At 48.0% G+C, this 27,373-nt stretch overlaps 1 protein-coding gene across 1 annotated transcript in view; it reads right to left on the reverse strand.

Moving 5' to 3' along the window:
* DLK2 (delta like non-canonical Notch ligand 2) overlaps positions 1-20,653 on the reverse strand; it is a 249,454-nt gene extending 228,801 nt beyond the window's left edge. The window contains exon 1 of the mRNA XM_085610310.1: positions 19,143-20,653. The gene's annotated coding sequence lies outside the window, so the exon portion shown is untranslated. The remainder of the gene's footprint in view (positions 1-19,142) is intronic.
* Between the last annotated feature and the right edge of the window lie 6,720 nt (positions 20,654-27,373).

Raw genomic sequence — 27,373 nt, forward strand, 5'->3', positions numbered from 1 at the left:
GTGAGCAGCTGGCACCCAGGCCGAAAAAGGTCTGGCACTTCAAATGAGTGCCTTGTGAGGACCTGGTACCCCAGGCAGAAGAAGACATGGCACTTCAAATGAGTGCTCTGTGAGCCGCTTGCACCCAGGCAGAAGAAGGCATGGCACTTCAAATGAGTGCTCTGTGAGCAGCTGGCACCCCAGAAAGAAGAAGACATGGCACTTCAAATTAGTGCTCTGTGAGCCGCTGACACCCCAGGCAGAAGGCATGGCAGTTCAAATGAGTGCCCCATGAGCAGCCGGCACCCCAGGCACAAGAAGGCATGGCACTTCAAATGAGTGTTCCGTGAGCAGCTGGCACCCCAGACAGAAGAAGGCATGGCACTTCAAATGAGTGCCCCGTAAGAAGACTGCACCCAGGCCGAAGAAGGCATAGCACTTCAAATGAGTGCTCTGTGAGCAGCTGGCACCCAGGCAGAAGAAGGCATGGCACTTCAAATGAGTGCTCTGTGAGCAGTTGGCACCCCAGGAAGAAGAAGGCATGGCACTTTAATTAAGTGTTCCGTGAGCAGCTAGCACCCCAGGCAAAAGAAGGCTTGGCACTTTAAACGGCACCCAGGTGCGTGGCCGGTTTTATTGAGTCTCTGTTTAAACATATCTTTTACAGCTCGTTGGCTTACCCTGGGCCCTGAAACAGTGCTGCTGACACAATATCCCGCTCCAAGGGGACGCCCTTCAGGCAGAAGAAGGCATGGCACTTCAAATGAGTGCTCCGTGAGCAGCTAGTGCCCCAGGCAGAACAAGGCATGGCACTTAAAATGAGTGCTCTGTGAGCCGTTGGGACCCAGGCAGAAGAAGGCATGGCACTCCAAATGAGTGCCTAGTGAGCAGCTAGCAGTCAAGGCAGAAGTAGGCTTGGCACTTTAAACGGCACCCAGGCCGAAGAAGGCATAGCACTTTAAATGAGTGCTCAGTGAGCAGCTTGAACCCCAGGCAGAAGAAGGCATGCCACTTAGAATGAGTGCTCTGTGAGCTGCTGGCACCCAGGCAGAAGAAGGCATGGCACTTCAAATGAGTGCCTCGTAAGCAGCTGTCACCCCAGGCAGAAGAAGGTTTGGCACTTCAAATGAGTGTTCTGTGAGCAGCTGACATCCCAGACAGAAGAAGGCATGGCACTTCAAATGGGTGCCCCGTGAGGAGACGGCATCCAGGTCGAAGAAGGCATGGCACTTCAAATGAGTGCTCCGTGAGCAGCTGGTACCCAGGAAGATGAAGACATGGCACTTCAAATGAGTGGTCTGTGAGCTGCTGGAACCCCAGGCAGAAGATGGAATGGCACTTCAAATGGGTGCCCCGTGAGGCGACAGCACAGGCATGGCACTTCAAATGAGTGCTTTGTGAGCAGCTGGCACCCAGACAGATGAAGACATGGCACTTCAAATGAGTACCCGTGAGCAGCTGGCACCCCAGGCACAAGAAGGCTTGACACATCAAATAAGTGCCCCGTAAGGAGACGGCACCCAGGCCGAAGAAGGCATGGCACTTCAAATGATTTCTCCGGGAGCAGCTGGCACCTACGCAGATGAAGGCATGGCACTTTAAATTAGTGCTTCGTGAGCAGCTGGCACCCCATGCAAAAGAAGGCATGGTACTTCAAATGAGTGCCCCGTAAGCAGCTGCCACTGCAAGCAGAAGAAGGCATGGCACTTCAAATGAGTGCTCCATTAGCAGCTGGCACCCAGGCAGAAAAAGGCATGGCACTTCAAATGAGTGTTCCATTAGCAGCTGGCAGCCAGGCAGAAGAAGGCATGGCAATTCAAATGAGTGCTCTGTGAGCACCTGGCACCCCAGGCAGAAGAGGGCATGGCACATGAAATGGGTGCCCCTTGAACAGCTGGCACCCCAGACAGAAGAAGGCATGGCACTTCAAATGAGTGCTCTTTGAGCAGCTGGCACCCCAGGCAAAAGAAGGCATGGCACTTCAAATGAGTGGTCTTTGAGCAGCTAGTATATTGAGTAGAAGAATGTATGGCATTTCAAGTGGACACTCTCCTAGCAGGTCAAGACAAGCCATTTAAAGTGAGCACTCTGTTAGAAGCTGGCACGCCAAGCAGAAGAAGGCATGCCATTTCAAGTAGACACTCGTCGAACAACTACTACCTTGAGCAGAGAAGGAGGTGGCAGTTAAAGTGACGCTCTTTCAGCAGCTTAAGAAAAGGGAGTTTGCAGTGGACACTCACCAAGCATCTCAGATGGCCTTACCAGCAGGCATTCTTTGGGCAAGTCTCACCTCGGATGGAGGAAGAAATGGCACTTCAAGTGAGCAGCTGGTATTTGAAGCAGAAGACATGGCATGCAGGAGAAGGCATGGCATTTCAAGTAGATACTCTGAGCAGCTGGCACCCCAAGCAGAAGACATGACATTTCAAGTATATACACTTTGAGTAGCTGGCACGTCAAGCAGAAGAAGACATTCTAGTTCAAATAGATACTCTGAGCAGCTGGCACCTCAAAGAGAAAAATACATGGCATTTCAAGTAGATACTCTTTGAGCAGCTGGCACCTCAAGCAGAAGAAGACATGGTATTTCAAGTAGATGCTCTTTGAGCAGCTGGCACCTCAAGCAGAAGAAGACATGTTATGTTATGTTAAATTATATTTGTAAAGCTCCAATTCACCAACGGTCTCTAAGCGCTATTACCATGAACCCAGGGATGCCATATAACTTGCAGATAGGGCAGAATTGTGGTGAACTTATCCAAACGCCTCGGTGAACAGGATGGTTCCTCTTGGGTACGAGGAAGGGTAATCTCTCGTTGAGGTATTTGGGTCCGATGTTGTTGAGGGATTTGTAGGTGTGGGTGAGGAGTTTGAATGTGACCTTCTTTTTGACGGCGAGCCAATGGAGGCCTCGTAGATGTTGGGTCATGTGCTTGTGGCGTGGTGTCCCGTGGACGAGTCTGGTTGTGGCGTTCTGGATGGTTTGGAGTTTGTGTAGAAGCGTTTTGTTAATTCTGGCGTAGAGGGGGATGTATGACGTTACAACGCACACTTTTACAACGCATGCACTTACAACGCATTCTTTACAACGCATAATCCATTACAACGCATGACTTTACAACGCAGTACACTACAACGCATTTTTAAAAAATACCTTTACAACGCATTACCATTACAACGCATACTACCTTTACAACGCATACCATTACAACGCATAATATTAAATTATATTTAAGGTAAGTATTAGATAGTATAGGGGTAAAAATTACTATTCTAACTCCAGGGGGTGCAACAGTAAGGTAAGTGTTGGATAGTGTAGGGGTAAAAATTACTATTCTAACTCCAGGGGGTGCAACAGTAGGGTAAGTGTTGGATAGTGTAGGGGTAAAAATTACTATTCTAACTCCAGGGGGTGCAACAGTAGGGTAAGTGTTGGATAGTGTAGGGGTAAAAATTACTATTCTAACTCCAGGGGGTGCATCAGTAGGGTAAGTGTTGGATAGTATAGGGGTAAAAATTACTATTCTAACTCCAGGGGGTGCATCAGTAGGGTAAGTGTTGGATAGTATAGGGGTAAAAATTACTATTCTAACTCCAGGGGGTGCATCAGTAGGGTAAGTGTTGGATAGTATAGGGGTAAAAATTACTATTCTAACTCCAGGGGGTGCATCAGTAGGGTAAGTGTTGGATAGTATAGGGGTAAAAATTACTATTCTAACTCCAGGGGGTGCATCAGTAGGGTAAGTGTTGGATAGTATAGGGGTAAAAATTACTATTCTAACTCCAGGGGGTGCATCAGTAGGGTAAGTGTTGGATAGTATAGGGGTAAAAATTACTATTCTAACTCCAGGGGGTGCATCAGTAGGGTAAGTGTTGGATAGTATAGGGGTAAAAATTACTATTCTAACTCCAGGGGGTGCATCAGTAGGGTAAGTGTTGGATAGTATAGGGGTAAAAATTACTATTCTAACTCCAGGGGGTGCATCAGTAGGGTAAGTGTTGGATAGTATAGGGGTAAAAATTACTATTCTAACTCCAGGGGGTGCAACATTAGGGTAAGTGTTGGATAGTGTAGGGGTAAAAATTACTATTCTAACTCCAGGGGGTGCATCAGTAGGGTAAGTGTTGGATAGTATAGTGTAATATTATGCGTTGTAATGGTATGCGTTGTAATGGTAGTATGCGTTGTAATGGAATGCGTTGTAAAGGTAGTTTTTAAAAATGCGTTGTAGTGTCATGCGTTGTAATGTCATGCGTTGTAATGGATTATGCGTTGTAAAAAATGCGTTGTAATGGTAGTGCGTTGTAAAAGTTGCGTTGTAAAGGTTGTTCCCCGTAGAGGGCGTTGCCGTAGTCCAGTTTGCTGTTTATGAGTGCGTGGGAGACGGTCCTTCTTCAGTCGGGGGGTCCATTTGAAGGTCTTACGGAGGAATCGAAGGCAGTTGAAGCTAGTGGAGGCGACGGCACTGATCTGGCGGTTCATGGAGAGGGAGGAGTCAAGGATGATGCCGAGGTTCCGAGCGTGGTGCGGACGGTCCTTTCTCTGGATCTTGTAGTCGTCGAGGATGGCAGTGGCGAAAAAGGGCCGGATGTGGCGTTGGTCCATGCTTCCGTAAAGAATGCAACGTCGGGCGAGAGGGTGTCGATCAGGTCCCAGATCTCTACGGTGTGTTGTGCAGGGAGCGCACGTTGAGAAGGATGCAAGTCAGGGTTTTGGGAGTGCGAGCATAGGGCGTGCCTTCGGTAGTCGTGGAAGCTTTGTCGATGGTGAAGGATCTGCGGCAGGGTCTGCACGAGAACTGCCCGTGGGTGGTGTTCGGCGAGGGTCTTGCGCAGTCGGCGAGTCTTCCGAGGTTGAGTGCGTGGAGGGTAGTTGAGTTGTAGCGGTGGGGTCTAGGAGGACGAGGGGTCCTGGCGCTGGTTGCGGTCGGGTCGCGGATGGGCGCAGACGGGCTTGCCTTAGGCGTACCTTCGGTGCGGCAGAGGCACGACTGCGCAGCGGCCACCATTATGAAGGGGAGGGAGAGGGACGTGCAGCTGGGCGCAGGAGAGGGGCGGTAGAGGGAGGGGTCACGGGTCAGCGGGAGGGGCGGGAAAAATGAAGGGGAACAACAGCACACAGCAAGGACAATGAGGAAATATAAACAAAAACAAATAGCAGCAGGCACAATAAAATTAAATTAAGTCACAATGCGCAAACACAGAGAAACCGGAATCAGGGTAGACTCGAACCCTGCAACGGAAGGGCTGGCTTCAGAGGCGACGCAGAGCACAGCAGAGCTGCCGGGGAGAGTGCGATCCTGGGGCCGAGGACTCAGAAGGGATGGCATTTCAAGTGGACACTCTTCAAGAAGCTGGCATCAAGCGCAAAAGAAGACAAGATATTTTAGCAGGGGCTAGCTCGTCAATCTGGAACGATATGGCATTTCTTCGAGCAGCTGGCACCTCAAACAGAAGAAAACATGGCATTTCAAGTAGATATTCTGAGCAGCTGACTTTTGAAGCAGAAGAAGATATTGCATTTCCATTAGCATGTCAAGCGGAAAAAGATATGGCATCTCACCTGGTTTTATATTAAGCAGGTGGCACCTCGGGCAGAATAAAACAGGTTGTTTCAAGTGGAGGCTCTTTGAACAGCTGGCTCCGCCAGCAGAAGGTATGGCATTTGAGGAATAGGCTCTTCAAGCAGCTGGCACCTCAGTCAGGAGAATGCATTTACAGCGACTGCGGTTCGAGCAGGCGCAGTGCAAGCGAAAGCAGTCACGGTGTATTGAGTCAATATTCTATGAGAAGTTGGCAAATCAAGCAGAAGTAAGCATGGTGTTTGGAGTGGACACTCAGCGAGCATCTTGGAGAAGAAACCCTAGTGGTTTTAATGGAAGTTCTTTGAACAACTGACAATTCAAGTAGAAGAAAGCATGGTGTTTTGAGTGGACGCTCTTCAAGTAGCTCGTCACTTGATGTTTTATGATTTCAGTTGTCCAGATTAAGTTTGTTACCAAGGCATTAGTGAACCTTGGACACAAGGATAAGATGCAAGGAATGTTCAAGAGGCTTCAACAGCCAGTATCAGGAATTTGGGGGACATAATACAGGAACAATCAATCAATCCGTAATTTGCAATGTGCAACTACTCACCCATGAGGGACTCCCGGCGCTGAGTGGGGGGAGGGTCTGTGATTCAGTCGAATAGCCAGATCTTGAGATCATCCCTGAATTGCGCTTTCATGTGCCACCCCTACGGCACCTCTTCGACAAACATCTTAACTTCTACTGGTGCATCACAGGTGTTAGGAGTGGCCCCGCAAAAGCCACCAGAAAACGAGTCTCTGCCATGCTTCTGCAGGAATACTTAGCACAGCACTTGTTGCTAAGTGATTTAGATTGCACACTTGAAAACGTTTCTGTATGTAATACATGTCAACATTTCAAAAGAGGGAAGAGGAAGATTAAAAAAAAATAATCGGGGGAATTTATTTCCTCCATTAAGTTCTATTGAAACAGAGGCAATTTCAGGAAGGAGACAGGCAAAAGAATGCAATTTTTGGCTTCAAAAATCCGGAGTCTCCCGTGTGACTCGGGTCTATTGGCGTGTATGCTATTAGTAATGTCACCACGTGTATCCATGTCTTTCCAGTCCTGGGTGTTTCTTTAATAACCTAATATATTATGGATACTGCGCAGTATATCAAAAGGCCTAAAAATCATGAAAACAACAGTTTGTAAAAACAGAAATACCAGGACTGAAACGTGGTGTCCGTGCCCAGGATGACATGAGTCATCCGACAATCTCCTTTTATTCTTATCTATATGCAATTAAAATGCTTCTCTCTTACCTCGGACGCTCAATTACACTCCATGTTCCATGTGTGAGGATGTCGCCATTTCCATCCCATTAGCGAACCTACCTATGCCCCCCTCCTCCCCCACATTGTCGCTGCTAGTTGCAGTCCTACTTCTATGTTTGTAATATTACCCGTTTTGGGGGATTTTAAAATCTGGACGCTTCCGGGACGGTTCACTAAGGCACGTGCTATGACGTACCAGGAGAGGAAGCGCGCCCGGAAGAAGCGGGAGCCCTGAGGGGGAGCTCGAGGCGGCACATATGGGACGCGTGGACAGAGCGAGGAGGCCGCGAGGACGGGAAGAACCGCCTCCCTCGTCTCGAACAGGTGGCAGAGGAGACGGGGCGCAGGCCTCAAGCATGAGGAGGGGGCCGGGAGGAGGCCAAGGGGTCTCCCCTGGGCCCGTGCGCGCCACGCGCCCTGTTGACACACGATCCGTTACAAGGGCCTCTGATCTGTCTCAAGGGGTGGATTACACCGGGGAGAGGGGAGGGCTGCCGGTGCGCCCACTGAGGCTGTAGAGATGAGGTGGTCTAGTGGTTGGTGTGGGCGGAGCAGAGTGGGTGGAGGAACGGAGGTATGGCCGGACACAGGAAAGGGCGGAGAAAGGGGATGGACGAGTAGTCGAGTGCAGGGCAAGCTGGTGTAAGGACGAGAGAATAAAGTGTCCTGATAGAACCCTCTGTGTCTGTCCTTATTGGTGCCCTTAGGACACGACAGCTGGCGACGAGGATGGGATGGAGCTAGCTGCTCTCCCCGGAACACCAGCACACTAGCGAGTCCGGTGAAGGGCTGGTCAAGAAAACCAGTGGAAGCGCCACCACTCGCGACACACCCGAAGCGTGTGGAAGCCCGCAACAAGAAAAGAACAGGAGCGCGAGGCGCGCCCTGCCTGAGGAGAAGCCGGCACCAGGAACGGCAGAAAGGGAAGCGACGACGCTGACGCGCGCGTCCCCCGAGGCAGATTGGAGCAGTGAGCGCGAAGAGAAACCCGTCGTCGAGAGACCCCGCCCGCCTACCTGCTGCCGAACAGTGAGTGAAGAGGATGATGAGAGGGGCCGCCTGAGCAGCGCGTAGTCCTGAAATGAATGGAGTGAGAGCCCGGCACCACGTGGGATGCCTACGCGCGTTATTCAACCGGCGGCCATCTTGAAGTCAGGCGAACTTTCAGACGCCCCATGCAAATAGACCCGGGCGGCCATTTTGAAGTCAGGCAAAGCTGAAATTTAAACAAGCACAGGCCAATACAAAAAAAAAAAAAAAAAAGTGAAAAACAGTGAGAGAAGAAGAAGAAGAAACAAGGAACATACCTGAGACTAGTTTACAAGATTCCACGTAGGAGTCCCTGGGCCTGCATTGCGCCGACGCTGCGCACATCGCACGTGCACCACGATGTCGAACCACGGATCCCCTGCTCGTTCTCCGGCGCGCCAGGATGCGAAGCCGATCATCATGGGGCTGTCGCACCTGCGCCCCCCAGAACCCTTGGCGCTTGTGGTTGGGAGCAGCATGGGCCCTCGCTGGGAAGAGTGGATTGAGGACTTTGAGGACTACATTAAGGGCTCGAAGGTGATAGGGGACGAAGATCAAATGATCGCACTTCGGAACCTCGTGGGCAAGGACATCAGCAAGATGATTAAGGAACTTCCTGCCGCAGACGCGGGAACGTATGCAAGCGTGCGTGCAGCACTGGATCGGAAGTTTGTGCACAAGAAGAACGTAGATTACGAACGTTACGTATTCCAAAGAGCGCGACAGGAAAAGGATGAGGTCATGGGCTCGTACATCACAAGGCTGCGGCGACTGGCGCGTCACTGTGAATTCGACAAGTTCTCGACGGACGACGCCATACGCCTGCGGGTGATCGACGGTTGCCAGTCAGAGACGCTACGCAGGAAGCTACTCAAAAAGAGCCACACATTGGATGAAATAGAAGAGATCACAAGGCTCCATGATCAGACGGAAGAACAAGCCAAGACCATGGAGGCAGGGCGCGTGGATCGCAAAGAGGTAGTGTGTCAAGTGCGCACCGACCGCCCTCGCCGGGGGTCGAAAGAACGGGAACGGCAAACTCGGCCGCCATCGAGACACCCCCGTCGCTCTGGCCATCGACGGCCCGACTCGGGGAAGAGAAGCCGGCGTCAAGACTATGGGAAGAAGGCGCCGCTGAGAAGATGCTACCGGTGTGGCTACGACTTCCCACACATCGGGGCATGCCCGGCCCTGGGACAGAAGTGCCACAAGTGTGGTCGCGACAACCATTTTGAGACAATGTGCGGGGACTACCGGCGGGAGAAAGAAAAAGCCTCCGCGAGGTCACCAAGAGGCGAGACGCGCCGCCATCACGCGCGCGCGGTACGAGACCGCCGGAAGTCCTCCTCCAAGTCCTCCCAGTCCAGCAGGGAGTCGCGGTCCTCACGATGGTCTAGACGGTCACCATCCAGAGACTCCGAATCACTTTCAAGTGACCATGAGTACTCCGTTGAATATGCCAACATGATCGCCGATCCAGACCAACTAAAAAAATACCCTCGGCTTGACATCAGCGTTGGTACGCATCCTACGAAATTCGTAATGGACAGTGGAGCATCCCTCAACTACATCCCAGTCACGGAATACAAAAAGATGAACCCTCGGCCTCGGCTCAATCCCGCACATGTGCGTGTCTACACCTGGATGTCCAGGAAGCCACTCCCTTGCCTTGGAAAGTTTCCCACGACACTAAGGCATCAGACAACATCTATTCCGGCTGTGATTCACGTCATCGAGGGACCGGAAGCTGACTGTCTCCTCAGTCTCCCGACTGCTGAACGGCTGAAGTTGGTGGAAATCCTGTACCGCGTCACCAGTGACAATGACACCATTCACAAGTTCCCGAGGCTGTTCTCCGGACTCGGAAAAATGAATAGGGGCCAGATCCGCCTCCACATAAACGACCAGGTCCGCCCGGTTGCCCAACACCCGCGGAAGGTACCGTTCCACCTCCAGCAAGCAGTGGAGGAAGAGCTGCAGGATCTGCTGGACGCCGACATCATCGAACGGACAGAGGGCGCCACACCGTGGGTTTCTCCAGTCGTGATAGTACCGAAGAAGGGAACACCAGGGAAAGTGCGACTCTGTGTGGACATGAGAATGCCCAATACCGCCATTGAGAGAGAGCGTCATCCGGGGCCGCACTTAAGTGACATGATCGCCGCCCTCAATGGGGCGAGGGTGTTTTCCAAGCTGGATTTAAACAAAGGCTACCATCAGCTGGAACTACACGAGAGTTCCCGATATATCACGACGTTTGCAACACATCTGGGGTTGTTCAGATACAAGAGACTGAACTTTGGCATTTCATCAGCCGCAGAAATTTTCCAAGAAGCCATCCGGCAAACGATACACCACATCCCAAATACGCTGAACTACAGCGACGACATTCTCGTCTATGGAGCAACACTCCAAATCCACGACACAGCCTTAGACAGGGTCTGTCATGCCCTACTGGAAGCCAACCTCACACTCAACAGGGAGAAATGCGAATTCCATCAGTCGCAACTGAAATTCTTTGGCCACATCTTTTCAGGAGCCGGAATGCAACCAGACCCTGACAAAGTGAGTACTCTGAACAGCACCAAGAGTCCACTTGACGTCAGTGATGTGCGGTCGTTCCTCGGCATGGCGAGTTACTGCTCAAGATATATTAAGGACTATGCCACCATCAGTCACCCACTTCGCACTCTCACCAAACAGGGGCAGACGTTTGAGTGGACCCCTGAATGCGAGCAAGCATTCCAGGACATAAAGAAAGCTGTGGGCACAGTGGAAAGCCTAGCTTATTTCAGCCCGGATCGCAAGACCGAAATCACAGTGGACGCGAGCCCCGTTGGGCTGGGAGCCATCCTGGCTCAATATGACAAGGACACGGACAACCGCCACATTGTGGCACACGCCAGCCAGAGCCTCTCCGACACGGAGAAGGCCTACTCCCAACCGGAAAAGGAGAGCCTTGCGGTCGTGTGGGCGTGTGAGCACTTCCACGTGTTCATCTACGGGAAGCACTTCACCATGGTAACAGACCACCAGGCGCTCGTCACAATTTATGGCAACCCCCGGTCCAAAATGCCACCACGCATCGAGAGGTGGGGACTCCGTCTGCAGGAATACACATTCACAATCGTGCACAAGCCAGGAAAGGCTGCCAACACAGCCGACTACATGTCGCGTCACCCGGAAGACTCGCAGAGACTCACACCGTCCATGGCAGACGAATATATCCATTTTGTGGTGGACCACGCACGACCGCCAGCAGTCCCCCTAGAGGCCATCCTGGACGCCACCCAGCAAGACACCATGCTACAACAGGTGATTCGAAGGGTCCGAACAAATAGGTGGCGGCATGAAGAACCGGAAGACGGGAGGGGTGACAGCACAAAGCGTCAGGAGTGGCAAGCGTTCCGGAATGTGTGCGAAGAACTATCTGTCACGCCCGATGGCTTACTGCTACGGGACAACAGAATTGTAATACCCCAGCAACTGAGACAAGGAGTCGTCAACCTGGCGCACGAAAGCCATCGAGGAGTAGTCACGACGAAAAGAGCACTTCGTGAACGTGTCTGGTTCCCCTTCCTTGACAAGATGGTAGAGAACACTCTGAAAGACTGTCTGCAGTGTCAAGTGGTAAGGCAAGGAGACCCGCCAGCACCACTTCAGATGACGCCCCTGCCACCAGGAGTATGGCAAGAACTGGCCATGGATTTCTACGGCCCCATGCCGTCGGGCAAGTACGTGTTAGTCATCATAGATGAGTATTCCCGGTTCCCCATCGCCCGTTTTGTCCCATCCACCAACGCGGCTGCCACGCTTACCATCCTGGATGAAGTCTTTGCAGCATGGGGCATACCCGCGGAGGTGAAAACAGACAATGGGCCCCCTTTCAATGGCCGGGAGTTCGGTGATTTCCTGACGCTCATGAATGTGCGACACCGACGGATAACACCACTATGGCCGCAGGCCAACGGCACCGCGGAAAGATTCATGGCCACTCTCAAAAAGACATTCCAACAGGCTGCTCTAGACAAGAGAGACCCGCAAGCAGCCCTCAATGACGTGCTCCGAGCCTACCGGACGACACCGCATGCTACCACCGGCAAATGCCCGGCCACACTCATGCTGGGACGCCCAGTCCGGACACGAATACCCACCTGGGAGGGGGCACTACGACCCATTTCCCCCAGCCGCATCCATCGGGAAGTGGAAGCCACCGACAAAGCTCGCAAAGAAAGCATGAAGGCATACGCGGATGGCAGGAGACGTGCTCGGTCCCTCTCATTCCACGAGGGAGACTGCGTGGTCGTCAAGCAGGAGCAATGCAAGAAGACAGATAGTAGGTTCAGAGCGGAACCTCTAACGGTCACCCGACAAAGAGGTACCATGCTGACAGCGGAGTCAGACAACAGGCGTGTAACAAGAAATGTGTCCCACTTTCAGAAGTGCAGCCCGGGCCTACAAGAGACACTTGAGTCGCGAGTGACATTGTCAGGAGTTCGACAGTCCGAAACACAGAGCGACGGTGACAGCCACCTAGGACAGACATCCGGCGCCGGCACTGCCGCAGTGCCTGAAGGCCGCACACTCAGACCACGACAAGCAATCCGCCAGCCCAAGCGGCTGATTGAAGAAATGTAATTCTTGGTGACTCATTTTGCTAACAAAGGGGGAGATGTAGAGATGAGGTGGTCTAGTGGTTGGTGTGGGCAGAGCAGAGTGGGTGGAGGAACGGAGGTATGGCCGGACACAGGAAAGGGCGGAGAAAGGGGATGGACGAGTAGTCGAGTGCAGGGCAAGCTGGTGTAAGGACGAGAGAATAAAGTGTCCTGATAGAACCCTCTGTGTCTGTCCTTATTGGTGCCCTTAGGACACGACAGAGGCGACGAGAGGACCCTCTGCACGCTCTCTGCCCTACTTACAGTGGGGGGCTCTGCTGCCTTTAGCTTGTGCCCATCTTTACATCCGCAAGGCGCGGGGGGGGTCCTTTGCTGAAGGTCCAAGGAAATGGGGGTTACACAGGGTTGAGCTGTGAAATGGGTATCCAACTATTCTGACCTCTACAATGGTAGTAGTCTGTTGCGGTACTGGGACAATTTCCAGGGTGTCGGCCAGTAGTAACAGATCACTAAATTCTTAAGATTTAAAAAAAATTGAGTATTATTGAGTGAACAGAAGCGTACATGCAAGTGTGTGTTTGTTCTGTGTGTGTGGTATCCTGCTGCTCAATCTGGCTGAGCAGCAGGATACCACACACACACCTTCATTATACTACAGTGTGGAGTGGATATAATGTGTTGCACGGGTGCAGTTGGTCTCGCAGTCAGGACGGGGCCAAACGTAAGGTCTCATTTGCATTTATTGTGCCATTTCATTGCATGCCAGTCAAATGGGTTCATGTACCTACTCCACAGGTTCAAATCTACCCCAAACCTGGGACAAAACTAGCAGCCCAGATGGAAGCCTGCTTCTGAGGTTATGTTGCATAACATAGCACACAGTAGTGCAGCGCAATATAACCCAACCTATAGAGTATACTGAAGTCCTCCGATCAAAAAGTTACATGAGCCGCAGTACCTAAACGTGATCACTGACCTACAACATGTTGATCTAGGGGCCTCCAGTTTACTAACTTTAATTAAAAAATATTTTAAAAGTATTAACAGTAAATCAGTTTTCGTCTTGAGAGTAAGACATAAAGGTAAAATTAATACGTATTGGTCTGTTATTTTATTACTTTGTTCACATCATGTTCCAACATTAAGAATACCCAGTGGGCTTCGTGAAAATACGTGACATTCTGAAAAGGAATTAGCAAATGTTTTATAAAATTTGTGAGTGATAATTCACCCTTTGTTTGCACCGCCTTTGAGTTTCCTAAGAATTTAGCTAAAGTCTAATTTAAGACTAAAATTACATCACCTTATAGACAGACAAAGGTAAAGATAGTGTGCAGACTGAAAGAATATGCTGTGGTTTGTAAAAAACCTTATTTCCTCTGCGCTAATGCACCAGCCAACATTGTATGCTACGTAGAAAAAATGACGTTCTAAAACTCTCATTGTCCTTCTTTAGCACCTCCAAGTGAAGGAGTGCTGCAGCACGTGCTGCACCACTGGGGGTCTGCCCTCTACACTGGTATGTGTAGTCATAGACTGCAAACCTAACTACAGAGCAAGGTAGCACTCACTGTACAATGTGGGGAAAAGTGGTGTTTAAGTGATTTGTGGTAGACAAGGCTAAGTAGGGTAGGTGGTCTCTTGGAAGGGGGTCACTAAATGGGAGGGGTGCTACGTGCGTTTGGGGTGTACAATGTAGGTTCTGTGTTATATACATTAGAGCTCTACGGTGGACTCTACCCTCTCTGCGAGGGGAGAAGTGCTCGCTCAGCAGTGAGGATCTACCCTCTACAATGTGACCTCTGCCACCGTTCTCTGTACAATGGGACTCTGTCCTCCCTTTAAAATGGGGATCTGTACTCCATAGTGGAGGGGGGTACCCTCTCCCCCTCCAGTGAAGCTCTTCCCTCTCTAAACAGTGTGGACCCTTTTCTCTACCCCATTCCCCACCCTTGTAACCCCTGATCTCAAATAGGCCTGAGCGAAATGTTAATTACGCCGGTATCATTGGCATAATGTTGGTAATTATGCATAACAAAATGTACATGTAATTACCAAGAGTACGTTATGCCACATTGCACTATTTCTGGGAGCAATTTTAACACAAGATGTTCAGTTCGGGTAATTTTTTAACGCAAGCAGCATTTTAGGTAGTCCAGTACATAAGAGTCAATAGGCCTTTTATTGCCAAAAGTTCCAGACATATTTATTCTAACTTCAGTCGAAAATTTCACATATAACTTAATTGTGAACTTTATTACACATCAAAAGGGCAGCCAACACGTTTCGCCACACAGTGACTTTTTCAAGGCTCTATATCAATCCTCAAAAAACTCAAATCACATAGATTCAAAATGGGTGATCTATACCGGAAGAAAGTCAAACTCTCATAAGTAATGTTAAGTATAGGATCTCCACAGCGTAATTGGTCATAGCAGGAACATCTGAAATAATGTGTGCCAAGTTCGATACTAGAAGACTCAAAACTTAAATAGTTTGGTAAGTAGACAGACAGCCTTGATAAGACCCCAACTTTGTTTGAACCGAGTGTCCGTGTACAGGTATTTGGCTGGAGCTTCTGGCACTAAATGTCTTATAGACTCTTATGTACTGGACTTTGTGTTTGTGTGCTTTGGTATCATTGCTTTCTAATTCAAGGAATATAAACTTTTTAGTTCTTTGGCCTTTATACACCCATAGGCAGGAGGATGTAGATACCATGTGATCACCAATGCTTATTACAGTTCGACATTGATACTTGACCCCAAAATTGTACGTTCTCGATGTGGGATTGCTAGACCACAGCTTCCTAATCATTGTATTAGCATTTCAGGTAGATTTTTTTTACAAAGCGGACGGTTACGGTAATCTTTAAGTGGGACCGATCAGAAATCAACTCAAAATTACATTTTGAAGTTAAATGTTTACCTGAACGGACAGTTTAGATTATTTTTTTGAATGTGAGATGCATTTCATGTAATTATGTGCAATTCGGCAGTAATTTTAAATGATAACACTACAGTAAATTATGAAAGTTTTGCACATCACTAATCACAAAGAGGGCTATTTCTATGAAATCTGATTGAAAACAATACCATTATTAGACTGCAAGAGTCCACCGGGGCATGAGTTGCCTGCCAAAATCACATGCGTTGCGACGTCTGTCTATACAGCCCAAATCTGCTCAATTGACTGTGTGGGGAGGGCCTCAGTCTCGCTCCATTGAGGGAAATGGGCGGGACTCTGCCTTATAAAGCACATAATAGGTGGACAAGGAAGGGGGTGGAGTGAGGGAAAATCACTAGGGTAGATGACCAGATATTAAAATTAAAAAACAGGACATTGCACACACATTGGAGTCCGACTACAAATTTGCAAGGATGAGTGGGCTTGGAATTAATTGACAGCACTCACCAGTTGATAGCGATCACCAGCATAAAAAAATACAGCCAGTGAGTAACTATTCTATGTAGTATAACCTGAGGTAAATAAATTGCTTTTGCTAGAGGCTTCTTTGTATTTGTGCACTGGCAAACATAACAAGCATTTGCAATGCAATAGGTCTCGCATTTACGCAAGTTTAAGCTACTAGCATTGTAAATGACAGTGCCTCTGTACCTCACTGTGATGGACGCAAAGGGGTTGGGTGTATAAAATAGTGATTTCATGCATGCCTGCTTGCTCCTGGGAATGCGTTACCATTGGCACAGGAATGGAACTTCGTTAGAATAAACCAGTTTGTATATATGGTTTCAGCAGTTTCGTTTTTCCCCATTTTACATGTATAACAACAATATTTAATTAAAAAAACAGGGCGCAAAGGAACGTTAAAAAAGAATACAGCTTGAAACACCATGGAAAGCGTAAACTAGCACCGTTTTGCACTTTTGCTGCATGTGGATGCCTTTACTAACTCTAACTAGAGCATTTGTGAATGTCCCCAGTTACCACAACTTGTTTCTTACATAGAGCTATGCAAATAATAAGTGTCAATATGACAGAATATAGTGGTATCATTTTCCCTATCACCAGTAGGAAGGAAGGCTGCAATACCTTTACTGGGGTTCTAATGTGTAAAATGCAGATCACCACATGGTTCAGAGGTGGGCAATCGAATCTTCAAGGCGTCCTGCTGGTTTATCACGCGTCGTCGCTACAATTTCTGATACTTTCCTGTGGGAATTTTTACATTTTTTCCAGCTAGTAGCACTCCTTGCAGAATCTTTTACACTGCTCCCACTCCTTTTTGGGCCTGTAGTGTTGCTACTGGACGCAACAAGAACAATGCACTCTTAGACTTTGTTTGGATTCCAAGGGGTCTTCCTGTTGCTACCCCTCACCCTGTAGTTTGTGTAGTATCACCCCGTAACCACGTGGGCCATAGTTAATAAATAGGTAGACGGCTAGGCATGACATCAGAGACTGCCTGCCACGAATCCCAGTTACACTGCACTACAAGTCAGCATTTGCGGAGGAGGGCTTGCTCGGAGCCACACACGCGCGCTCCACCCTGTGCCTCACTCCCTATTGTGGAATCGGCATGGAGGCAGCATTGGCTGCCCTTAAAAGACCGGGATCTTAGTGTGTGCACCCTAACAATAGCAAGGAGCGGACGTTATTCTTAAAGCGTCCCGTGTTGCAAACATAAATATATCATTTTATTTTGTTGTTAAATTAACCTGCATTTTAAAAAGAAGATGCACTGGCGCCATTAACGATGTGCTGCGAGAAAATAAAGTACAATGTTAACACAAATAGCACGTCGTGCGATTTAAATATATATATATTTTGTTATATTAACCCGCATTTAAAAAAAAGACTTGCGGACAGCATTACCGATGTGCCGCGTTTTAAGAAAAAAAAACAATGTTTAACACAAACAGCACGTCGTGCATGCTTCTGCAGCTAAGCAAAGAACCCATTAATTAAGTAAATAGTCCTCACCAACTAGTAATGAAAGCTGCTGAGTACAAACACGTAAAAGGTCCAGTCCTCATAGGAGGTAACAAATGCAAACAATGCTGTACCTAGGAAGGACTAACAAGCCTATTTACGAATCACAAGCCAGCATTTATGAAGGACAGTGACACAAGCAAATGACAAATATGGGTGGGGAGTGGGCGGGGCTTCCAGTGCATACTCCAATACATCATGCCTCGCAGAGCGAGCAGTGCATGCGCGCTGCAGCTATGCTCGACCTAAAGACGTATCTCTTTCTGTGTTCAGAGACCTTCCCTTAAAACAGGGACATGTTCTAAATTTACTGAAATTTGTTGGGACAGGTGGTGAAAAACCAAGACAGTCCCTGCAAATCCAAGACGCATGGTCACTAGCATAGGGAGAGAAGAGAGGTGAGGCTTATACAGAAATTACAGAGAGAACCTGACAGGTAACGAAGAAGATGAAATAGCGAGGCGAATTAGAGGAAGGGAGCAAAGAGTGAAGGGGCTGAAGTAAGGAGAATGTAGACAGAAGTATAAGGAGAAGAGCAAATGGCAAGATGTAGTGGAGAGAGAATAGATGAACTGTGGGGAGAGTGTTTATTAGGGAAGGGCATCTAGACATTATTGAAGCCGAACAGAGGGTGAGTGAGTGACAGAATGAACTAGTGGATTGATTACAGCCACGTATGAGAAGAAGACTGAAGAGTGTGAACAACTGCTTTACTGTTTTAGGTAGCCAGGTTAAAAGCACTGCAAATACATGTATTGCCTCTGCTAAGAATGTGCTGTCTTCTTTCATTAAAGGTATAGCACCAGCTAATGTGTGCTGCACTATCTCCTGAGACATATCACTCCAACTAAGGGGTGTTCCTCTGGCTTATCCACAATACACCCACACTGTTTACATCTCCTACACTGTCTCTTAAGGTATGGTACCCCTATTAAGAACTGCCGGTCTGATATGACAATAAAGGGAGAGCAGTGCTGTAGCAAAGTGTCACTACTGGCTGTTCGCCTGATATTATGCAATATAGCTTTTGTGTAGCTCTCAGTACCTCTCTTGTGGCATTGTAGCATTCAAAGTGTCCCGAGTGGGTGCAGGCAGAACTCTGGGCCTGTATTTCTGGTTATAGACGGTCTTGCATTGGAAGAGTTGGGTGTGGTGCATGAGGCCCTGACACGTGGTCATTTATGATATTGCAAGCCTGTGAGAAGATTAGCAGCTCTTCCTACACAGCACAGCAGACGAAAGCTTGACAGCACCTTCACATCTCAAAAACTGCCATCAGTGTCTGTATAATAATTTGTAAACATTAATATAAATTGCAAAAAAAACATACTTGTGATCCACCCTGGTACCTCTCTGTGTGATGAAACTTTCTGCCAACCATGATTCTTCCCACTATCACCCCTTACTTCCACGCACCTACTTCAACCTCTTTTGTCATACCCCAGTAGCACTCTGATTGTTGGTGAAATGCTACCATTTCAGAAAAGACCACTTCATCTGCAGTGCTCCTTGCTCTCATTCCAGCGTACGCTTCCTTTCTTTGTGTCTTTTATATCTTTGATTTTTCCTCTCAGGGCTTTGTGATGGGCCATTCTGTGCACTACACATAACCAACCTAACATAATAAGATCGCAGTGAAAAATGAAACAACACTTATAGACAACATGTACACTCCCTTCCGTATTCTTTCTCCCAAAAAGAGAGCTCCTGTACCTACCTCGTCTCCTGCGGTCTGTTCCCCAGGTTACCCTCTGCCACTCCTGCCTCCAGTTCTTTCACGGTGTAAGGCCCAGGTCCACTACTCACAGCCTCTGGTGGCTCGTAGCACAAGTCGAACCAAGACCATATCCAGTGGGCAGGTCATCGCCAAAACAATCTTTCCATGGAATTGTGCCAAAGACCTTTAGGGGTGCGCACGCCTTTATTATTGCGAACTTGATGTTCCTGTCATTTTTTTTAATACAGATGGCACAACTTTTCCTTCTTGGTTTGTCCACGCTCCTTTTCTGTTGTCGGTACACGTTTCAAGTAAAGATCTGCTTTGGTCTCATTAAGACCTTTTTGTTGTTATGGATCCTGTAGACCTGTAATTTCTATGAATTACGCTAACATGTTTCTTTGACACATCTTTTCTCTCAAGGAGAATAAACTGTGTTATACGCCCTACTATTTGATTTAGGTGAATTATGTCTATTTATCACCTTTTCAATCGAGACAAAGGATCTTACTCTCACGTTTTCTTGTGAATTTGATATTCATGCACCTGTTCAATTATGGTGAATTGAGTCGTTCAAAAGCCACTATGGATATGATCAATTCTATTGTCCCCTGATCTTCTGAAATGAGTCAAATCCTGTCATACACTCACCTTTCGGAGGACTGCTAATTCTGTCGCCAAGACACCTTAATGATTCTTGCAAAATCTGTAGTCTGAAAATGTTTCCGACTATGGTGAATCTTGGCATTGGCACACCTTTTCATATGTGGCCAGTCGTTCGGGTCACCAATATTTTTGCTTGATCCAGTTCTGCAACATATCCCGCTTCCTGTCAGTCCTGCCCACTGCACACATTTCGGCTTATTGCAATTCCGCAGTTATTTTGCTTGTGACAGACCTCACTTTACACCATTTCACTTGCCATGAATCCTAGTATCCACTCTCCCTCAATAACTTCAACCCTACACACATTTGTGTTTGCAATTAATCCTAGCTTCTACTAATCTTGCCGCATTCCACAGTTCCAAACGTTTTCGCTTGTGACAAAGCCTACTTGTTGCAGACCTGTATGCTCGAGGTGATTCCTACTTTCTGCACACACCAACTCTTGAAATATAATCTTCTCCGTGCCTCTGCTCACTTGCAGCAAATCCTACCGCCTGTGGCAAATCCAACAGTCCTTCGATGTTACAGCTTCGCTTCGATCCCACAGATGTTTTTTCTTGCCATGTATCCTACAGTCTGCGTATCTCTCAGCTGCGTACACTTTTGCTGTCACACTCGCATGCACCTTTCCCTTCTGGCAGCGTGCCCCGCATCCTGCCCGCTGGCATCGAGTCTTGACCTCCGCACTTGTGGAGAACGCTGATGTCTTGAGCACCTTTCACTTCCGTAGAATATTGCCGCCAACACCACTTTCTGCTCACAACAAATGTTGATGTCTTGGCGTCTCTTCACTTGCACAAAGTTTAATGCCTGCACACCTCTCTGCTTGCTTTAAATTGCATACTACTTCCTACTGTATTCCTACTGTGCACACCTTTCGTCGTGCAGCGATCCTATCCGCACACCCTTCCTCTGACGCGATTGCTCCTGTCCACACCTGTCCTCTCCCGGAGATTGCTACTGTCCATGCAAGAGACGCACCCTTCCGCTGGAGGAGATTCGCACACTCCACGCACCTTTCGTCAGGCGGAGATTCCTATCCTTCCTTACACCTTGCTTCTACCTGTCTTCACACCTTGCTTCTTGCGAGCTGCCTGTCCTCACACCTTGCTTTGTGCGAGCTTCCTGTCCTCACACCTTGCTGCTTCTGAGCTTCCCGTCCTCACTTCTTGCGGGCGTCCCGTCCTCACACCTTGCTTCTTGCGGGCGTCCTGTCCTCACACCTTTGTTCTTGCGGGCTCCCTGTCCTCACACCTTCTTGCGGGCGTCCTGTCTCACACCTTGCTTCTTGCAGGGTGTAGTAAGCTCTTCGAAATGAAAGAAGAGTAGAAGCAGGTGAGGAATTCAAAGGAAGCTTTATTCCATAAGCTGAGAGACCCACGACATCCTCATACAGGTTTCAGGTCGAAATGACAAACTGCAGATCGTTACACAGGGGTTTCCTGTCCTCACACCTTTCTTTCGGGCGTCCTGTCCTCGCACCTTGCTTCTTTCGGGCGTCCTGTCCTCACACCTTGCTTCTTTCGGGCGTCCTGTCCTCACACCTTGCCTCTTGCGGGCGTCCTGTCCTCACACCTTGCTTCTTTCGGGCGTCCTGTCCTCTCACCTTGCTTCTTTCGGGCGTCCTGTCCTCACACCTTGCTTCTTTCGGGCGTTCTGTCCTCACACCTTGCCTCTTGCGGGCGTCCTGTCCTCACACCTTGCTTCTTTCGGGCGTCCTGTCCTCTCACCTTGCTTCTTTCGGGCGTCCTGTCCTCACACCTTGCTTCTTTCGGGCGTCCTGTCCTCACACCTTGCCTCTTGCAGGGGTTACTTCTGTGTGGGCTTCCTGTCCTTACACCTTGCAGTTTGCTGCCGCGCGCAGTCCTGCCGCCCAAGGATGCGCCCCTGCAGCTGGCATCGGCGGGCACCTCGGCTGGGCGTGCGCTGGGTACACACACGCGCCAGCAGGGCCGGTGTTAATGCACAGAGCCAAGTGTTTCTGCCCCGCCCGCGCCCCCTCCGCTCACAACAAACAGCGGCAGCCTGCTGCCGTGTAACCCAAGCCCGGCCATTGTTCGCCGCGGCCAGGGGCTGGCTATATTTGACTCACGGTGGGTGCGTGAGTGTATGCCCCCCCCGGCGCCATTCCGCACGTGCCCCGCATTGCTGGCACCGAGGCCAGGGTAGTCCTGCACCTTGGCTTCCAAAGCCTCCAACCCCCCGAGTGCGGACAGTAAATACCTGGCATGCACCTCTCGCGGGCTCTACGTAAAACCTCTTGGTATCTTTTGTAGAAAGTATTGTGTTTGTTTATAGCAAAATAGTTACGTCACCAGTAGGGGCAAATTCATGACCGACCTAAGATATGCACTGTTAACGAGAAAAAGAGGAAAAGTGGGTTTGCGAATACAACTGAAAGGCGTGCGAGGACTTGAATAATAATCATCTCTGTATAAGTAGCGGCCCCAAACCATCCTTCTGTCGCTTGTAAGCGCCGTGAACAAGTATTTCTTTTACCCAATTCAAAAACCAATTTCTTTACAAAATGAGAAGGTAGCTGGCATCGAAGGGGAGGGGCGATAACTATGATGTGTTTACTTGCACATGTGGGGTTCTGCGGTGTTTGAAGTTATGCTTTAGTGTTTTTTAATCCTTGTGATGTGTATAGGACGGTAGGAAAGCCCTTATATCTTATGTGTGCCTCTCCTGTTTTAAATGTGTGTACATCTGTGTTAATATCAGTGAATGTGCGTATAAAGTTTTTAGGTTTTGACTATAGGCATATTTTTCTCTGTTGCCACAAGCCCTCTTGAGGACAATACCCCATACATACGTAGGCTTAGAGCCCGCCCCTTGCTTACCATTGCTTGACTTTACTGTCACTCATTTGCCTGCTTCTTATTCAATAGTCGGTCTTCCTTTTTTTGTGCCTCCCCCTCCCTTATGAATGCCTGACTTGTATCCTTTCACTCCTCACATTAGGGAACTACTTTCAGGTCTCCCCTAAACTGTCCAAAGACCTCTTGAGGACCTTGTGCCTGAACTTTGCTTACCATTGGTTGTCTTTTTTTTTGTACCCCTCTTTTGTTCGTTTCTTATTTGATGACTTCCCGTCCTCTTCTTTGGTTTGTCCCTCCCATACATCATAGCTTTTATAAACCATCCATTCGAGTGGATTACTTGTGGATTACTTGTATCCTTCCATTGCTTACAGTTGGATAACTACTGTTTTCTTTTTCTCCGAGTACTCCATGGGAGTTGTCTTGCTCTCTCCTCCATGTGCTGCTCCTCTCATCACATTCCTACCCAGTGCCCTCTTAGTGTTTCTCCCCACGCCTCCCAAAACTTCCATAAAATCACAGCAATAAGTATATTTTTGCAAGGGTATGACCAAAGAGCAGCGTTTGAACGGGTTTTGTTTAATCATTAATCTACTGCATTCCACATCTTGTATTAAAGCCCAGGCCTTGACATACAAAGGTAGCTGTTATGGTGCTGTGGGAAGAGACAGGCTGCTCCCCCACTTAAGTGGCATTTGAGACTGAAGGTGTCTCTTCTCATGTCCTGGAAGCACATCAATCTGCTCCCTTGGCTTCTGAAACTTGTGGAAAATACATTACGGGCTGCATGTTCCTTTAAGTTCTAACATTTGATTCAGAGGTTTGTGTGTGAAAAGTATTTGAAACAAAAACGATGCTGTTTAATAAGACTGAACATCTTCGTTTGGCGATGCCTTAAATTTTGCTTGCTTTTCACCTAGTATTTTGAAATTTCTTTTCATTTTTGTAAACGTGCTTTACGAAGAAGCATTAGAAAAGCCAATAACTTGGTACTTGAATTATAAGGTGAGACGTATTGGCTTTTCAGTGCTTGTTTGTTTGTGAAGCGGTCTTACTTTTGTTTTTTTTTATTATTCGGTTTCTTAAAAATTGACAGGGTACATCACAATTTATACAGTTCCAGTTTCGATAATTGATACATGGTTTACAGTTATGTACACAACACCACTTTCCATACCCTTTTCTGTCTCTATAACATTCAGGGGGAGCGTCCATTGCTGCACTCCCCTCCCGGGTTCTCACATCTGTCTTACTCTTGTTGAGCATGTCAGTAGTTTTTATCTCTATATTAAAACAAGAGCAGGTTCTTAGTGACGCCAGACTATGCACCTTCTACCGTTCAGCCAGACGCATAGCAAAGCGTGGATCATTCAAATAGGAGAAGAGGGCAGTGCAATCAAGTATCTTTGAGGTCCCAAAGTACAGTAGTAACAATACAGGACTAGTTTAGTTGTCTCTTACCACCCCTCCTCAGCTTAGGCTTTGCGTTCGGTCATTGTATTTAGGTTTTGGATAATATGTTAGTCATTAGGGTGTTCTCAATGCTCTGCTTGTTTTGTTGCAGGCCTGGGCTCCCTTGCATGGTTGGTAGAGCGTATGGTTGTAGTGTAACCTGTGTGGAAAGTGTTAGATGTACAATACAACCTGATGGGCGCCCCTAACTTTTCACCGCAGACCAGGAGCTGCCTGTAGAAGTGTTTATATTCTTACATACTCATCGTTGCTGAGAAAAGCATCTTTGGGTCCAGTCTGTTGAGTGTTTACTAGGCACTAGCTATCCTACCCAGGGCTCGGAAGAATGTGTTTTGTCTCGGAGGTAAAGTTGGTAGGCTTTCACCTAATTCTTAGAAGTAGTACACGTTCAGGCGAAAAACATAACTCCAAGAGAAATTAGAGGGAACCCAGAGATAATGACATTGCCACGGTTATTACTCTCTTTGTTGCTGCCACTTGATTCCTTTCCGGGTTAAGCTCAAGCAGGCCATGACGGTACACTGCTCTGTCGAACCACCACCAACCTAATAAGGGCCCGAACCTTTTGTCTGAAGTTGTCGCATCCCTGGTGCGTTACAGTTCAGAACTACACACTAAGAAGGTTTTACGTAGGATCACAGCCAACTGAACGCCAACCCGTTCTAAAAACTCTTAATACTTGACCGTTGTGACCCATGCCTGCCATGCATTCTTGCTCCTGCTGAGTCTGCCCCTAGAGTGTGCCGGTCCACGGGCAAGGCAAACCCTCCTTGGCAATCGAAATGGTGGTGTTTTGATGAGATTAATTTGTCTCCACTATTGTTACTTGTTACAGAATAATATTTTTGTAGTAAACACTTTACAGACTCAGTCTACACTAAGTGGCGGTTTCTTCACTAGGGTGTGAAAGTGTCGCCCCTCACCGCCTCACGCATTACCATTAATTAAAAAAATTATTGATTTTTAAAAAAATGAATTCATGCGAGTGACCCAGCATGGCTGCCGTTGTGTTGAACATGTTTTGTGTCCAACTTCTGGGATGAGCCGCAGGGCGTGGCCAAACCTGCTGATTGGCATGCGTTAGTGTAGGCAGTTGGCTCTATATATACTATCCAAAACGAAAGAGAGGGGCCCTATACCACAAAAAGGGGTAGGGCGCCAAGAGACAATTGTCTAGAGAAAGATTCCCCTTTTTGGCTCATATGAAAAACCTCAAACACTCATACAAGTAAATCGCCAATCAGTCACCAGAACAAGACACCAAAATTCAACCCACTCAGTTGTATGTGTAGATACAGTACATATATTTTATTAAAAGGCCCTGAATATCATTACAGTGACAAAAATATATAGCAAAATAGAAAGATTAAAAACACATCTTAGTAATCAGTAAATACATGTTGCGCACAAAATACAAAAATTAAAAACCATAAGAGCGGTTCCAAACATAGGGAGAAAGACAAGTAAGACGGATATTGTCTTATCCAACTAAGAAGGAAGACATAAGATCCAGATCAGCTGTTCTCTCAAGCACCGATGCACATATTTGATTATTTTGGAAAACAGATGTCACTCCAATCTACAGTCTGCCTTCTATAGCTTGCGCCGACGCGTTTCGGTGGAAGTATATGGATAAGGGACCACCTTCTTGGTCCCTTGCGGCGAAACGCGTCGACGCAAGCTATAGAAGGCAGACTGTAGATTGGAGTGACATCTGTTTTCCAAAATAATCAAATATGTGCATCGGTGCTTGAGAGAACAGCTGATCTGGATCTTATGTCTTCCTTCTTAGTTGGATAAGACAATATCCGTCTTACTTGTCTTTCTCCCTATGTTTGGAACCGCTCTTATGGTTTGAATTTTGGTGTCTTGTCTGGTGACTGATTGGCGATTTACTTGTATGAGTGTTTGAGGTTTTTCATATGAGCCAAAAAGGGGAATCTTTCTCTAGACAATTGTCTATATATACTATTCCAAAATAAGGTATAGTGGGCACAGAGTCCACTGGAACCCCAGAGGTAAAATTAGATGATACCTTACACTCTGTGGTTGTGTGGGCGAGCAGTAAGGCTTTATCAGAGGGTAGTGTTATTTATTTATTTTACACGCTGAGGCAAGAAATGATGTCACACACTCAAAGACTGAACCCTGACCGATTTTTTTGTATAAAAATATTATTTAGTTGTATTTTATTTTCTAGAACCAAGCCAGGCCTGGTGCAGGTAAGGGAAATAATATTTTGCAGGTATAATGCAGTTAAATACAATTGAAATACAGTTGGATGCAATTGGCTTGTTTACAGGTAAGTCAACAGTCAAAATTACTTTTGAGATTACTTGGTACTTTACTTTTCAGATTACTTTTAAGATATATTTTCTACTCAGTGTGATATGCCTAGATATCAAACTGGGATACTTCCTAAAGAAAAGGAAAGTAAATTTAGTTTTTGGACATTTGCAGTTTCTACTGGTTTCATACAAACCAACACCACACTTAGAAGATTTTTCACAGAAAAGCAGTCAATGCAATCCTATGGGAAAAAACAGTGTTATCGGTAAGTACTTAGATTTTAGAGTTGGTATTCTGGGGTTAGAACCAGGGTTCCCCCAGAGTCGAGGATGCACTCTCAAAGCACCCTGAGAGACGCAGGGGTGGCCAGGTGTAGAGTGCTGAGGCCCAATGTTATCCATTGGGGGATAGGTGGCCTCTGGTTGGTGGCTGCTCACGAGCAGACCACAAGATTGTGGGAGAAAAACTCCTGGTGTTAGGCTCAGAGCAAAAGGGGATTCGCTTTAGCACACAAGGTGCGTCCACAGCAGCACAGGGGCGGCCGGGTGCAGGGTGCTGTTTTGGCGTTGGGTGCCCTGTTGGTATTAATGGGGATTCTCCGGTTGCAACAAACACTTCATGCTCGGGACGTAGACGACCATCAGTTGGAGAGGTAAGTTGGGATGCCGGGGCACCGTCGGTTGGGCCACCCAAGGCTGTAGGGTGTCGGGTGCAGGTGTGTCTTTTGGCATCTGGTTTCTCTTACCAGCTCCGGTCGTGGTCAGGGTGATCCTCCAGAAAGGGGCTGCAGGTGTCGGTTGGAGATTTGAGGCAGGTCAGGAATCACCAGATCCCACGTCAGGATCGCCAGCGAGACCTCCTCGTGGTGTTGGGCCACTCGGGCCGTGGGTGTCGGGTGCAGAGTGGTGCAGACTTGCAGATTTGGCCTGAGTCAGTGTCTGTGGGTGAGTAAATCCGGGGTTTATGGGAGACCAAGTCGGG

The sequence above is a fragment of the Triturus cristatus genome, chromosome 6 (assembly GCF_964204655.1).
Source record: "Triturus cristatus chromosome 6, aTriCri1.1, whole genome shotgun sequence".
NCBI classification, from domain to species: domain Eukaryota; kingdom Metazoa; phylum Chordata; class Amphibia; order Caudata; family Salamandridae; genus Triturus; species Triturus cristatus.